The sequence below is a fragment of the Corvus hawaiiensis genome, chromosome 2 (genome assembly GCF_020740725.1).
Source record: "Corvus hawaiiensis isolate bCorHaw1 chromosome 2, bCorHaw1.pri.cur, whole genome shotgun sequence".
NCBI classification, from domain to species: Eukaryota; Metazoa; Chordata; class Aves; order Passeriformes; family Corvidae; genus Corvus; species Corvus hawaiiensis.
This window is the reverse complement of record NC_063214.1, coordinates 81093272-81105778: the sequence shown is the minus strand read 5'-3', so window position 1 is coordinate 81105778 and position 12507 is coordinate 81093272. Positions and strand designations below refer to the sequence as shown.

At 42.4% G+C, this 12507-nt stretch overlaps 1 non-coding gene across 1 annotated transcript; it reads left to right on the top strand.

Moving 5' to 3' along the window:
- Positions 1–2878: 2878 nt before the first annotated feature.
- TRNAF-GAA lies at positions 2879–2951 on the top strand. Its single transcript has one exon. It is a non-coding gene; the product is annotated as a tRNA-Phe (tRNA).
- The last annotated feature ends 9556 nt before the right edge of the window (positions 2952–12507 follow it).

Sequence of the window (12507 nt, the reverse complement as noted above, 5' to 3'; positions counted from 1 at the left end):
GGCTTTGTGTTACTACTTATATATAAATAAATACATACATGCACTTTTTAAAATATTGAAATATGTATATTTAAATAATCTAGGAGACTTTTACTTTGAGCTACTTCACTGTAGATCAGGTTTTCTTAGGTGAGTGATCTGATAGGAGCATTTCTTTCACAGGGAAAAGTCTATTTTCTGTTAAAGAAAACAGCTTATTTTGCCATTAGAATTCTTGCTTCTGTAGGAAGAAGAGGACAAAGGATCAACCAGTGAACTGTCAGTGTGGAGAAGTGTGATGCTTTTAGGTTTTATTTCTCACTGATTTTACTGGGAAGCGTTTCTGCAGAAGGCAAAGGTAGTGATGTAAAATCCTGTGAACACTCTCATCTTTCAGTCCGTTCTCTCAAGGTTTGTGTCACAGAACAAAGTGAGGCCACACCAGTAAGAAAATAAGTGGAGTAAATGTGTATGTCACTTAAATTGCTAAAACTTTCTAAGGGAGGAGGGCTGGAATTTGGCAAAGGTTTTCATCCAGGTTCTGTCACGAACTTTGGAAGTATGTGGGGATTGCTGTCATTTTCATCTCTTTCTGGGATTACTGTTCTGAGTTGGATCAGATCTTTGGGAAGCAGTTCCTGAAATCCCTTTTTGGGGAAAACCAACGTTGCTACCTCACTGTCTTTGCATACCACAGCTGCCGTTCAGTGCATCCCTTGCCAGCAGCAGGTGAAAGGATTTGGAAGACATTGAAGTGGGCGGCTGAGGCAGGGCCATCTGCAGTCACAGAATCATAGAGTGGTTTGGGTGGGAAAGGACCTTAGAGATCACCTAGTTCAAGCCCCCTTCCATGTGCAGGGACGCAGAGCCCCATCCAACCTGGTCTTGAGCACTGCCAGGGATGGGGCAGCCACAGCTTACCCTGTATGCTGTGGCCTGTGGGGTGTTTGTGGTGTGTGTGTATCAGCTCCAGTTTGTGCAGTGGAGAGAACCCTTACTTTCTCCAAGGCTTTCTTCTGCTCTGACCTTGGCACTTGCTTAAATTTGTGTGCTGCTAGGCATTAAGGGTTGTCAGCTGTGGTTGAGGCTGGTTTACATTGTCATAAGATGATAGGCTAGGAAATAGCTTTTGTTTGTCCACCCTGTACTTTCTTTGATATAGGAGAAAGATTGTGGGTGAAAAATCAGGGGTTTTTTTGTTTGTGGTTTTTTGGACTCAGAATGCTTGATTTTGCTAAAACTGCTTATGCTCATTAGGCAGCCGTGGAATGCAAATATCTTTCTAGTCCTCAGAAGGAGGAACTTTAAATACAAACCCCCTCGCCAAATTCTGTTAGGGGAAAAGCTGACTCTTTTATTAAATATGCTGTATCTGAGACTGAATTGTCCTTCTTTTTAATTTTTCTTTGCATTACCTTTAGTTTCTATTTCCATTGCCATTTCCATTTCACCTGGCAAAACAAAGATTTCTAAAAATAAAAATCAGAATAACCCGTTGCTCCATAGTACCTCTGATTGTTGTGGTAATGTATGAAAACTCTTAAGTCAATAGTGTTTTGACTTCTATGCATGCTGTGACACGTTTGGAGTTTATCTGCACCAAAGATCACAAGATTATGTTAGCTGCATTAGTAGGAGACATGCTTGTTAAGGGATTACATTCATCATTTCTCAGCAAAACAATCTTTGCTAGTGGCAATGGAAAATCATGAGAAGATAAGGTTTTGTATCAGTATGTTGTTCTTACTACTCTTAAGTACAAGTGTGGGTGGGTTTTTTTAACCTCTCCCTAACTGAATTTTTTTTTGTACAGAGGTTTTTATTCTCAGTCACTAAACTGCTGGCTCAGTCCTTAGCTTTTGTACTTCTGAAAACAGGTCTTTGACTCCTGAAAATACATCAGCTCCTGAAGAACCCACAAATGTGGGACAATTTGAGGAAAAATACACTCTGAAAATAAGAGGAAATGGGGTGGTTCATGGCACCAACTATTCACGTGGCTGGCTTAGGCTGAGGCTGCTTCTTCCCTGCTCAAAAAAGGAGGGATTTGTTAAATTCCTCTATTACTATGGAAGAGAGTCTGGGTTATTTTTACAGGCAGGAGGGAGCAGCCATGGACAATTTTGCAAAGCAGCCTCTCTCACCTCACAGTGTGCAGAAAGTGTGAGTAGGAGATGCCCTCACAAGTAGCTTTTCCTAGACCATGGGCTGTGCAAATCAACACAAACTTGAGCTGTCCATGCCCACTACAGGTGCTAATGTGGGCACTCGGATGCATCCTCTACCTTTGACCTGTAGCCACAGGAGTATGCAAGCACTTGCCTGTTGAACTAAATGCCTAATCACGAACGTGAATGTAAACTATATTTCTTATAATAACACTGCTTAGTCAGGATTTGTGATTTGCAGACGCAGGGAGCTTCTCCAGTGGCACATGCATCTCCCAGCAAGACCATGGACACAAGAAGGTGCAGGTGCCCTTCCTATTCATGTCTCTTTGTGATATCATCATCTCTGCACACAATTTGTCAGGCTTTAAAATAAAGTCTCTGAAAACTGAAGCTAAAATACTGCCAGTTTAATGCTCCTGAGTGCCACATAATATTCTTGTTCCTTTTACCTCCCCCAATAATCCAGGGAGCCACTGCCAAAACACCTTCATACTGATGTCTGTGTTGTGCATAGGTGTTTGTATGTGCATGTTTTGTGTCACTGCTGATTTGTCTTTGGCTTACGGCATAATTTGGTTTGCGAAGACCCATCATTGACTCGTTTGTGGCACCCGGCACCGCAGGGCTAGTAACACATACTCTATTTCAATCGTCGGATACATGCAGCCGGATGGCGGGTATGGAAGAACAGATTAGTACTGTCTCACCTCCACAGAAGTAGTACCGCAGCCGAAATAGCTCAGTTGGGAGAGCGTTAGACTGAAGATCTAAAGGTCCCTGGTTCGATCCCGGGTTTCGGCAGGACCGTTTTCCTCCTTTTCCTTTCCTCGCCGTGCCCGGGAGGTGGCGAGCGGATGCTGCTGCCGGGCCGGCCCGCGGGCTCTGAGCGGGCACGGCTGCCCCGGGGCTTGGGCTGCACGTGGGAATTGCTTTGTCGGGCTCGCACCGGCCGCGTCGCTCCCGGCGCAGTGTGCCCCGCCTTCCCGTCTCCCTTTTCTGCTCTTCTAAGTTTCAACATTTTATTCAGGATGGCAGAAATGAAAGCAGAGAGCTTCATTGGCGGTGCCTCCTCTGCCCTTCGCCGTCTCCCACTACTGACGGCGGGAGGGACGAGAGAAGAGAAAGTGAAACTGTGCGTGAGGGGCGGGATGAGTGGGAGGGAAGGGACAGGGAGGGAGAGGGTGGCTCCAGAGGGCTGGGACGGGGACAAGGACAGAAGGGTTAGTGGTTGCTTCTTGCCAAAATCTGGAGCGCAGTTCAAAATTTTCCGGACCTCACTATTCCCCTACTGTCAATAGATGGCTGAAACTACTTTACTTCACAGAAAGCTGAAGGAATAGCTTCGAGGCCAGGAGATCTGGTAATTAATGTCACCTAGTCTTTGCCGTTCATCTGTTTCCTCCTGTTCCTTTCTTGACTTGTAAGTTGAGAAAAATAATTTGGATTTTCTGAAGCATATTTTTAAGGAGGGCGTCTGGTTTTGATTTGAAGACATGAAGAGGCAGAGAGTTCATTGGTTGTCTTTGGTAATTTGTTGCAATTTTTTCAAATATATACTTTAATCTGGTCCTGCCCTCTGTTAAACTTTTTCTCTGTTAGATCAGAGATCTTCTTCGTACCTGGCATTTGGTAGTCACAAAACTGCCAAGTCAGCACCCAGCTTTGTTTCAGTAAGCTAAAGAAATTAAATTCTTTGATTCTTTAAGACATATTCTCCTGCTTTTGGGTAATTTTTTTGGTAACCTTTTTAATACACTGACATCAGAACAATACACGGAAAAAGGACTTTCAATATTGGTGTCACTACTGCAGCAGTAAAGCATCTCCTTACTTCTCTGTTCAGCATCTTTCATCTATGCATGAAAAGGTGTCACTGGTCCTTTTCTAAGCACAGCATCACATCATTGATTTGAATTACTTGTCTAGTACGAGGAACACTCACTACAGACAAACATCCTGTTAGTACAAAGCAAGGGTAGTGGTACTTAGATCCCTACTAATAAGACAGATAAGGGGTAGTGTAACTGCTAATATTACTATTTTTCCTAAGATTTTTTAAGGTTTTGAAATAACATTAAGACTGCACACTTGAGTACTCAGGGACAGAAGGAAATGTTAAAATGATCACTTACAACTCCTCTGAGTGTGATATCAAAAATACTTTAATTTTTTTGCAAAAAGTGTTCAGTTATTCATCAAAGACTTCTCTGGTGCTTTGGGGATGAATTAGGGAGGTATTAATTTCCTGCAGATATGTGATCAAAGAAGGAAAAAAGAGAATGGGTGCTTACTTTTTGGCCTTTTCCACACTGCTGAATAAAAGAGTCATGGTGCAAGCTTGGATGCTGGATCTTTGACTCTGCTTGGCTTGTGCAGTGGCACCCTGAGAGACAGCTTGTCCCAAGGTCGTTTCCTATGGAGGGAAGAGCTGGACACAGTGGAGACAGCGGCCAGCAGGTGCTGCTCAGCTGGGGGGCCTGGGTGTGGCCCCAAGACTGCTTTTATGCAGCGGTCTGGCTATACCCACCAGTGCTGCTCTGGAGGTTTGGTCCCCCCTGCCTCTGAGTTCCTTGAGGGGCGGGAAAATAGTGGGTCACCCTCACCCCCTCAAAGTGTCTGATTTTTAGCAGGAGTACTCAGGCACATGGATCTATGACAAATATGTGCTGTGGTAATGTCTGAAATTTCTGTTTTAAAGGTAAAGATAATATTACCTGTAATGGTAAACCCGTTCTCAGAGCTTTTGTGATGTTAAACAGAAATTTTGTGGATCACCAAAATACTAAAGATGATAGCCATGGGGACACTGAGAAGAAAATATCTTTTTTGTTTGGTGTGGGATTTAGATTGCACACACTGAGTAAAGCCTAAAGTCTTACGTGGAAGAAGAGGATAAAATTAAGAGATAACCTCAATTCTGGAATTTTTAAACTTCTGTCTGTTTGATTTTGCAGGCTTGATGCAGATTTCTAATGTGGTTTGGCAGGTTCTGTGAAAAAGCCTCAAGTGTTTCTGCTTTATTGCTTGTCAGATCGTTTTTGCTGTACTCTAGGGCTCTTCTTGCCAGCAAACATTTCCATTTATTTTTCTATCAGCTTCTTCCCTAAAGAGGAAACCCCCTGCTAGGACACAAATACAGGCTGTCTAACTAAGCGTTTATGTTTCGTCACAAAGTTCCTTCTCTGCAGCTGGGAAGCTTCTCTGCTGCTACAGATATAGTTGCATATGCTTTTTTAAATGTCCATCAAATACTGAAGTTGACACCTCACAGGGACTCAGAGGAAAAAAAAATTTACAATGTCTTTTCAGCCTTATGCAAAGATTCAAAATCTGGGGATTTGGTCCACACGCTTTTTCCATGGCCATCCTTGGCTCCTCTTTTAAGTGAATGAAAACTGGGGCAGAAGGAGAGGATCAGAGAGAGGTGTACCCCACATCCTAGCTCTGCTGCAGGCTGCAAGAACTTGCAGTCACAGAACACGACAAATAATGAAGCTTAAAGCTTTACTGTGAAATACCTCTATTTGGAGTTTCTGACAAAGTTGCTATGCCTGGTGTTTTCCATAGGCTCAAGTTCAGGTGTTCCTCGTGTGAAATGCTCCTCTTTTTCCTCCATGTCCCCTAAGTTGCACATCTACCCGATTTAAAAAGTCTCCTCCTTGTCCCTGAAGGAATTTCTGCACTTGATATATGTTTCTGTCTTTTCTACCTCTCAGCAGTAAAATTTCCTTCTCTTTGGATTAAAAATTGGGTTTGTTTGATAGAGAAGATTTGTTTCTGTCTCTTGACTGAAAGGTTTCTGACTTTGTCTCCCTCACTGTTTATGGACATCTGGTGAATCTCATTTAGTTACATAGTGTGACAGATACAAGGGGTTTAGAAAACATGACTCGGGAGTCACATTTAGGTTTTTTTTGTGTTTTAATAACAAATCTTAGTTATAGTGTATTTGGTTTCTGATCCTGTAGAAGAACTAGAATGGTGTTTTTCAATTTTTTGGGAAATAAATGCAGTTAAAAAGACAACAAAAATTTTCAGCTGATGATGCATTTCTACAATCCGATAATTTGTATTCAAGTCTTTTATTTCCCCTGCCCCCCTGTGAGTGAGAAGTTTAGGAGAGCTTTATCCTGTTTGAGTTCAGCTCAGGAACCTCATTTAAGGAGGCATTTTCTGATCCCGTTCCTTGGAAGTTTTGGGTTGTGGTTGTTGTTTTTCCCCCCCTCCTCCTTTTTTTTTTTTTTTTTTTTTTCCCTCTTTCCCAGTGATATATTCCAGAGTTCCTACTTTATGCTTTTCTAGGAATATAGGACTCATATTCCATTGTAACGTAGAACTAGAGAATTTATGGTACAGTTAACAAGGCAAATTTGGGGCAGTTAAGTGAAACCTTAGCCTTCAGTCCTGCTATGGTCATCAATGCTGTCTTTATTCCTCAGTGAACCTCAGGGGAAACATTATATTTTTTGTTTGAATGTGTGTACATCCTCTTGCTTAAAGCAAGGAAGCATTCATTACTTTGTCCAACAATGGTCTTGGAATTTAGACTACATATCATGAGGGATGAATATATTTTGCTCCATTTAATATTTTCTATTGGGATAAGTAGTAGCATTAGTATTTTGAGTAAAAACTGTGAGAGAAGAATGTCTTCTGGAACAGGCTCTGGAAAGCTGAATGTAAGGTTCCAAGCAAAACTATACTATGACTCTATAATTTCTGATATTATTTCAAATACTGTGCTTGTCGTATCTTTCAGGTTTTTTTTTTAATGCGGTACGGAGCCAGATCTGAATTTCCTTCTTCATATTTCTTTCCCTGTGACAGGGACGATTTGTTGCCAGCTGAATTGATGAGATGAGAGACTCTATCCTACCTATTTCACTTCACATTTTGTAAACTGACATACATCTACTCTATGTAGATCAGGTCCTCCCCTACCACAGCCATTTAGTGATATTCATTGGATTTCAGAGACATTTAGAATTTTAGTGTCTGTCTGAATTCAAACTAGTCACCCTCACCTCCTTTTACGATCAAGGCAGAGAAATTAGGACAGAAGACGTTGCCAAGATGCAAGGTCTATCTGAGAATGGGGTGTGTTGTTCCCTGGAGGTGCTTCTTTCCCTCCATAGAGTATTGCTGAATGTCAGGGTAACTGAGATTTAGTTCTCTTACCTTCCAGATTCTGGCTTCCTTAAGTGAATCATACTTTATATTCTAAGTCTGCCTTTATTGTGAGTCTGGGCTAGAAGATGATGAAATAATTCTGAAGATAAAGATGTCTTTGGGTAGGTGGTTACCACAGCAGCAGTTTAATCTGCCAGTCAGCATTGTGTTTATCTAAATTATAACTTGTTTAAGCTTATATCCATGTTCCTGCATAATATGGACACTGGAAAAAGTGTGCTTGGCTTGTTTAGTTAGAAAGTGACAGAGTTCTGAGTCTCATAAACCAAATGATGATACACTAGCATGATCACCGAAGAAGTTTCTCAGACATCTTGAATGAGTAAGTAGGATGAAAGAAAGATCTTACAAAAGAAATGGAAGTACTCAATTATTATCTCAGACAGAAATGCATAAAACCACAGTAAGGCAACACCTGACTTAAAAGTGTAAAAATGTGTCTACAAATAATGTTTATTTAAGGCTGTGGAAAGATCTGGCAGAGCTGACGCAGGCATGTGTTACCAGAGCAGTGTAAGAGTATAGGACCTTCCTGTGCAAGCTGTGCAGAGTACATGCTTCAGCTAGCACATGTCTTTGGGGAGGGGAGAAGCAAAGTGCTAGCAAATTCAGAGCTTTGGAAATGTGTGTCTTTAAGTAATTCCCACTGCAGTCAGCTCCAGACTTCTGGGAAGCAAGTGTAGCCAGACCACAAGGCCCAGTGAGGAATCCATGAAGAATCCGAGAGGGATTCATCTGTCTAAATGTAGACCTCTCATGCATATTGGGTACCTACCACTGAAACCAGTGCTCCCTTTACAAGAAATAAATAAATTGAGTTTAGGTCTTGTGTGGTGCAGTTCATACACTCCTAATGTGAGTACAGAAAGCAGGCCAAGTGAATTGCACCTAAACCCAGCTATTTCTCTCCATTAAGAGAGTATCCTACAAAGGAAACCCTGAGTGACTGGTTAAGTGTAGATTTCAGTAATCAAGAGAAGTCTAACATCAGGTGAGATAAATTTCATTCTCTGTCACTTCGAGGCCTACAGGTAAATCCACAAAAAGATGATGTGAAATTGGTGACGCAAGGAAAGGTTGAGTATCTAGCATCCAGACTGATAGCGTACAGCAGCCTTGTGGTTATTGAGGAAAGAAAACTCATGGAAGACTGTGAAACTGTCTTTAACTTAGGTTTAATTCCTGGCTGCATTCATCTGGTGTATTTTCCATGAGACCTGAGCAGATTGTTCTTCTCTGAATTGCTCTTCTATTCTAACATGTGAACATGTTGTAGCATATAAATTGATTTTCAGGAAAATAATTCCATGCATTAGAAAAGGACTGGATAAATAACTTAAATATGAGAAGCCAGGAGATGATGAGACTGTTCATATGAAGAGGGTTTCTGTGCAGCAGCAGGATCATGAGATCTTCAGAGCTGCTCTGACATTCCCAGATGTTGTCCTCATTCTCCCACATACAGGACAGGGAGACAAAGGGTAAGGTGCTGACAGGGCAGTAGCTTGTGTTGAGAGATCCCAAGGACATAAATTTGCTAGGAGACTCAGGAAATGTAGAACACACACAGGTCTCTGAAAGCCTCTGCTGCAGTTTTCCTTGCAAAATTGTCTTTCTTCTTGTTATCTCTTAAGTCATTATGAATTATCATGTAATTTATTTATTCTTTCTGTTGATATACTGGTTTTCACACAAGTTTATATGTAGAATGTTTTATTTTGACCAAAATTCTTTCCAAAATTCCACAGGCTAAATACTTTTCTGGCTTGATACTAATCGGTACTTGAGTACAGTAGAAGGAGCCTGAGAAACAATAGTGTCATTGACAAAGAAAATGTGAACTTGCTGCCTACTTACTAGTCAGGAATTCTGTATTACTTGTGTGAATTGTGTTTAGTGATTTCTTTTTCTGTACCTTTGAGCATTCTTTATTTCCTCTCTTGCCACAAAAATATGTGAATGTACTTATCCCAAAAATGTGTTGGCATATGGATATATTTCTTTGCCAGCCTTTGATGACAGGCTGAGAAGTTTTCTATTGGGAGTGACCCTGTGCATGAATCCAGACTGCAAGGTTGCTGAAATACTGTTTTCTTGTACTTTCAGCATAAATCCTAACTATTGTAATTAAAAATTGAACACAGTTTCAGGTGTGGTAGCCTGACCCAGTAGCTCAGATGTGTGGTGTGGTGCGTTGATCCTGGCTGGATGGCAGATACCCACCAAAGCCGCTGTCATGCCCTCCTCAGCTGGATAGGGGAGACAGAATACAGAGAAAGGCTTGTGGGTTGAGATAAGGGCAGGGACAGATCATTCACCAGTTACTATCATGGGCACAACAGACTCAGGGAAATTAGTATAACTTATTACCAGTCAAATCAGAGTGGGGTAATGAGAAATAAATTCTTGAAAACACCTTCCCATCATATCTCTCCCTTTCCTGGGCTTAATGTCACTCCCAGTTTCTCTACCTTCTCCCTACCAGCAGTGCAGGGGAACAGTGAATGGAGGATGTGGTCAGTCTATCATGTCTCTTCTGTTCCTTCCTCCTCAGGGGAGGACTCCTCACAGTCTGCCCCTGCTTCTGCCTGGGGTGCTTCCCACAGGAGACAGTCCTCCATGAATTTCTCCAGTATGAGTCCTTCCCACAGATGCAGTCATGCAGGAACAGACTACTCCAGTGTGGGTCCCTGCAGGGTCACAGGTCCTGCCAGCAAGCCTGCTACAGCAGATGCTCGTCTCTCCACAGATCCTGCCAGGAGCCTGCTTCCCAGAGGGTCACAGCCCACTTTGGGCATCCACCTGCTCTGGTGTGGAGTTCTCCCCAGGCTTCAGGTGAGTCTCTGGTCCCCTGTAGACCTCCATGGGCTGCAGGGCCACAGCTGCCTCACCATGGGCTGCACCAGGGGCTGCAGGGGAATCTCTGCTCTTGAACCTGAAGCATCTCCTGCCCCTCCTTCTTCTCCTTGGTGTCTGCAGGGCTGTTCCTCTCACATATTTTCACTCCTCCCTCCGTCTGCAGTTGTTTTTTTGCAGTAATTTCTTTCCCCCTTTTAAATCTGTTATCCCCAAAGTGCTACCACCTTTGCTGATGGGCTTGGCCTTGGCCATCTTGGAGCCAGCTGGCACTGGCTCTCGTGGACATGGGGGAAGTTTCTAGAAGCTTCTCACAGAAGCCACCCCTGTAGCTCCCTGTCTGCCAAACTGTGGCATGCAAGCCCAGTGCGTGTGGATAAGGCAGTGCAATCACAGTTTGGATCATTGGCATGGCTCATGTGCTCAGATTTGATGCCTGAAAAGTCCTCCCTTGATAGTTCAGGGCAGTAATACCAACACACAGCACTACTCATTTTTCAAGATGTAGTAAAACTCGATAGTAAATAGAAAGCCATTCAGGATGCTAATTTGCAAACTGAAATAGTGCTGATTCTGTGCAGCCCCAACAACAGCTCCTTTATTTAAGTGTGATTGCGTGGGAAAAATGGAGGAACTTCTCAGTAGTGATGCACTAAGGAACAGACAGTGCCTGCTGGTTTCCCAATGACTAATTGAAAGACAACTGTCTTTTTGTAATTTTGTTCAGTGTATTCCTCATGGTGTGTCATGCAGCAGCAGAGAACCACCGTTGTTGGTGACACAGTGACGCCAGGATGTGGGATCTGTGCAGCTGTCTGTCCTTTTTCAATTTGTCTGGGTGCCCCCCTCCTAAAATGCTAATGCATTACTGAGGACCAGAGACTAGTGCTACATCTATGCCAGGAGAGCATGCTGTAGTGTGCTCCCAGTTTTGTAAAATTATATAGTTGTGATGGAGGGAAGTAGTCATAATAAAAGCGACACGTGTGCCACTCTTCTACTCACAGTTCTCTTTCCCCTGCACACTAAGTAATTTCCATGTCATCCTCTACCTGCTATTCCTTTTCTCCACACTCCAGCTTCTCTGAAAACAGCAGATTTCTCCTTCCTCATGTACTACATTAGAAGCCCATTTTCTTGTCTTACCTTATCTTGCCTGCCTCAGTACCTCCCCTTTTTCTGCCCTGACTCTTTCTGTCTTGTATAGGGTCTCAAATAGCAGTAGGAACCTTCCTATCAGTGTCTGAATTGAGCCATCTTTGACTAAAATGGCTGCTTGGACGCATATTTCTATTTTTGTATAGACCCATCAGTTCAGGGGTTTGATTGGTTAGCTGAATCCTATCTGTATGTTTTGAGTTAATTTCAGTGATGCTGATAAGTGAGTGTTCACTTTAATTGCTTTCAGATAGTATGTGGATAATGTGGGTAACCAATGTCTTTGGTACAAGACATTGTCTAACACAGATTCAAAGACAGATCCTTCACACACCAGAGAGATGTATTTGGGTGCTGAGTAGGATGGGGAGGAGTATTGTTCAGATGGTTTTTGAGCCAGTGCTTCCATTCATAACTCCTGAGCTTCTTCAACATGTTTTTCCAGTGCCTATTCACAGTTTCTGTCTTTTTCACATGTTATGTCAAGAGCAGCAGACAAAAGCCAATTCCAGGTAAATTGAATCCAAAGTGAGGCGAGTTGAAACCCATTTCAGAATACATGGTACTGCTAATTCGCTTTATGCCTCCATAAATGAGGTAGAATCATAGTTCATCTGTCAAAGAGTAAGTTTTTGATATAAAGATCTGAGAACCTAGAAGTGCTGATGACAGTGTCCACAGTGTGGATGAACTCTTTAGTCTATATGATGGCAATAATTTGCTGCATAGATCAAAAACTTCTTGTGGCAGAATGGTGAGGTTGAACATCCATATTGAATAGCACAGACACAACCATAGCTTTTTTCATTATACATGCTTATAAAAATGGCTAAACAACAGAGCTGTTGTTTAGCTCTGTGGAGGGGGAAGGTAGTGAAAGCTTTCAGTGAAGCAGGGGGAGTTGCCAGTTTTTATTTAGTATGGTGGACCTGAACTAATAGCTGTTGCTTCAGACTCACAGAACCACTTATCATGACTTTATTTTTGTTTATTAAATTTATTGCTCTAGGAGTTGCATTTAGGGCAAGAAATGCTGCATACTAGGAGCTTTTTAAGGATATTTTTGTCAGTGTACTGAACAGAACCACTTACGTGCATGTCTGGTGTGTGGATCAATCTCATAGACTGTCTCCTGCCAGGTGGGTAATAAATG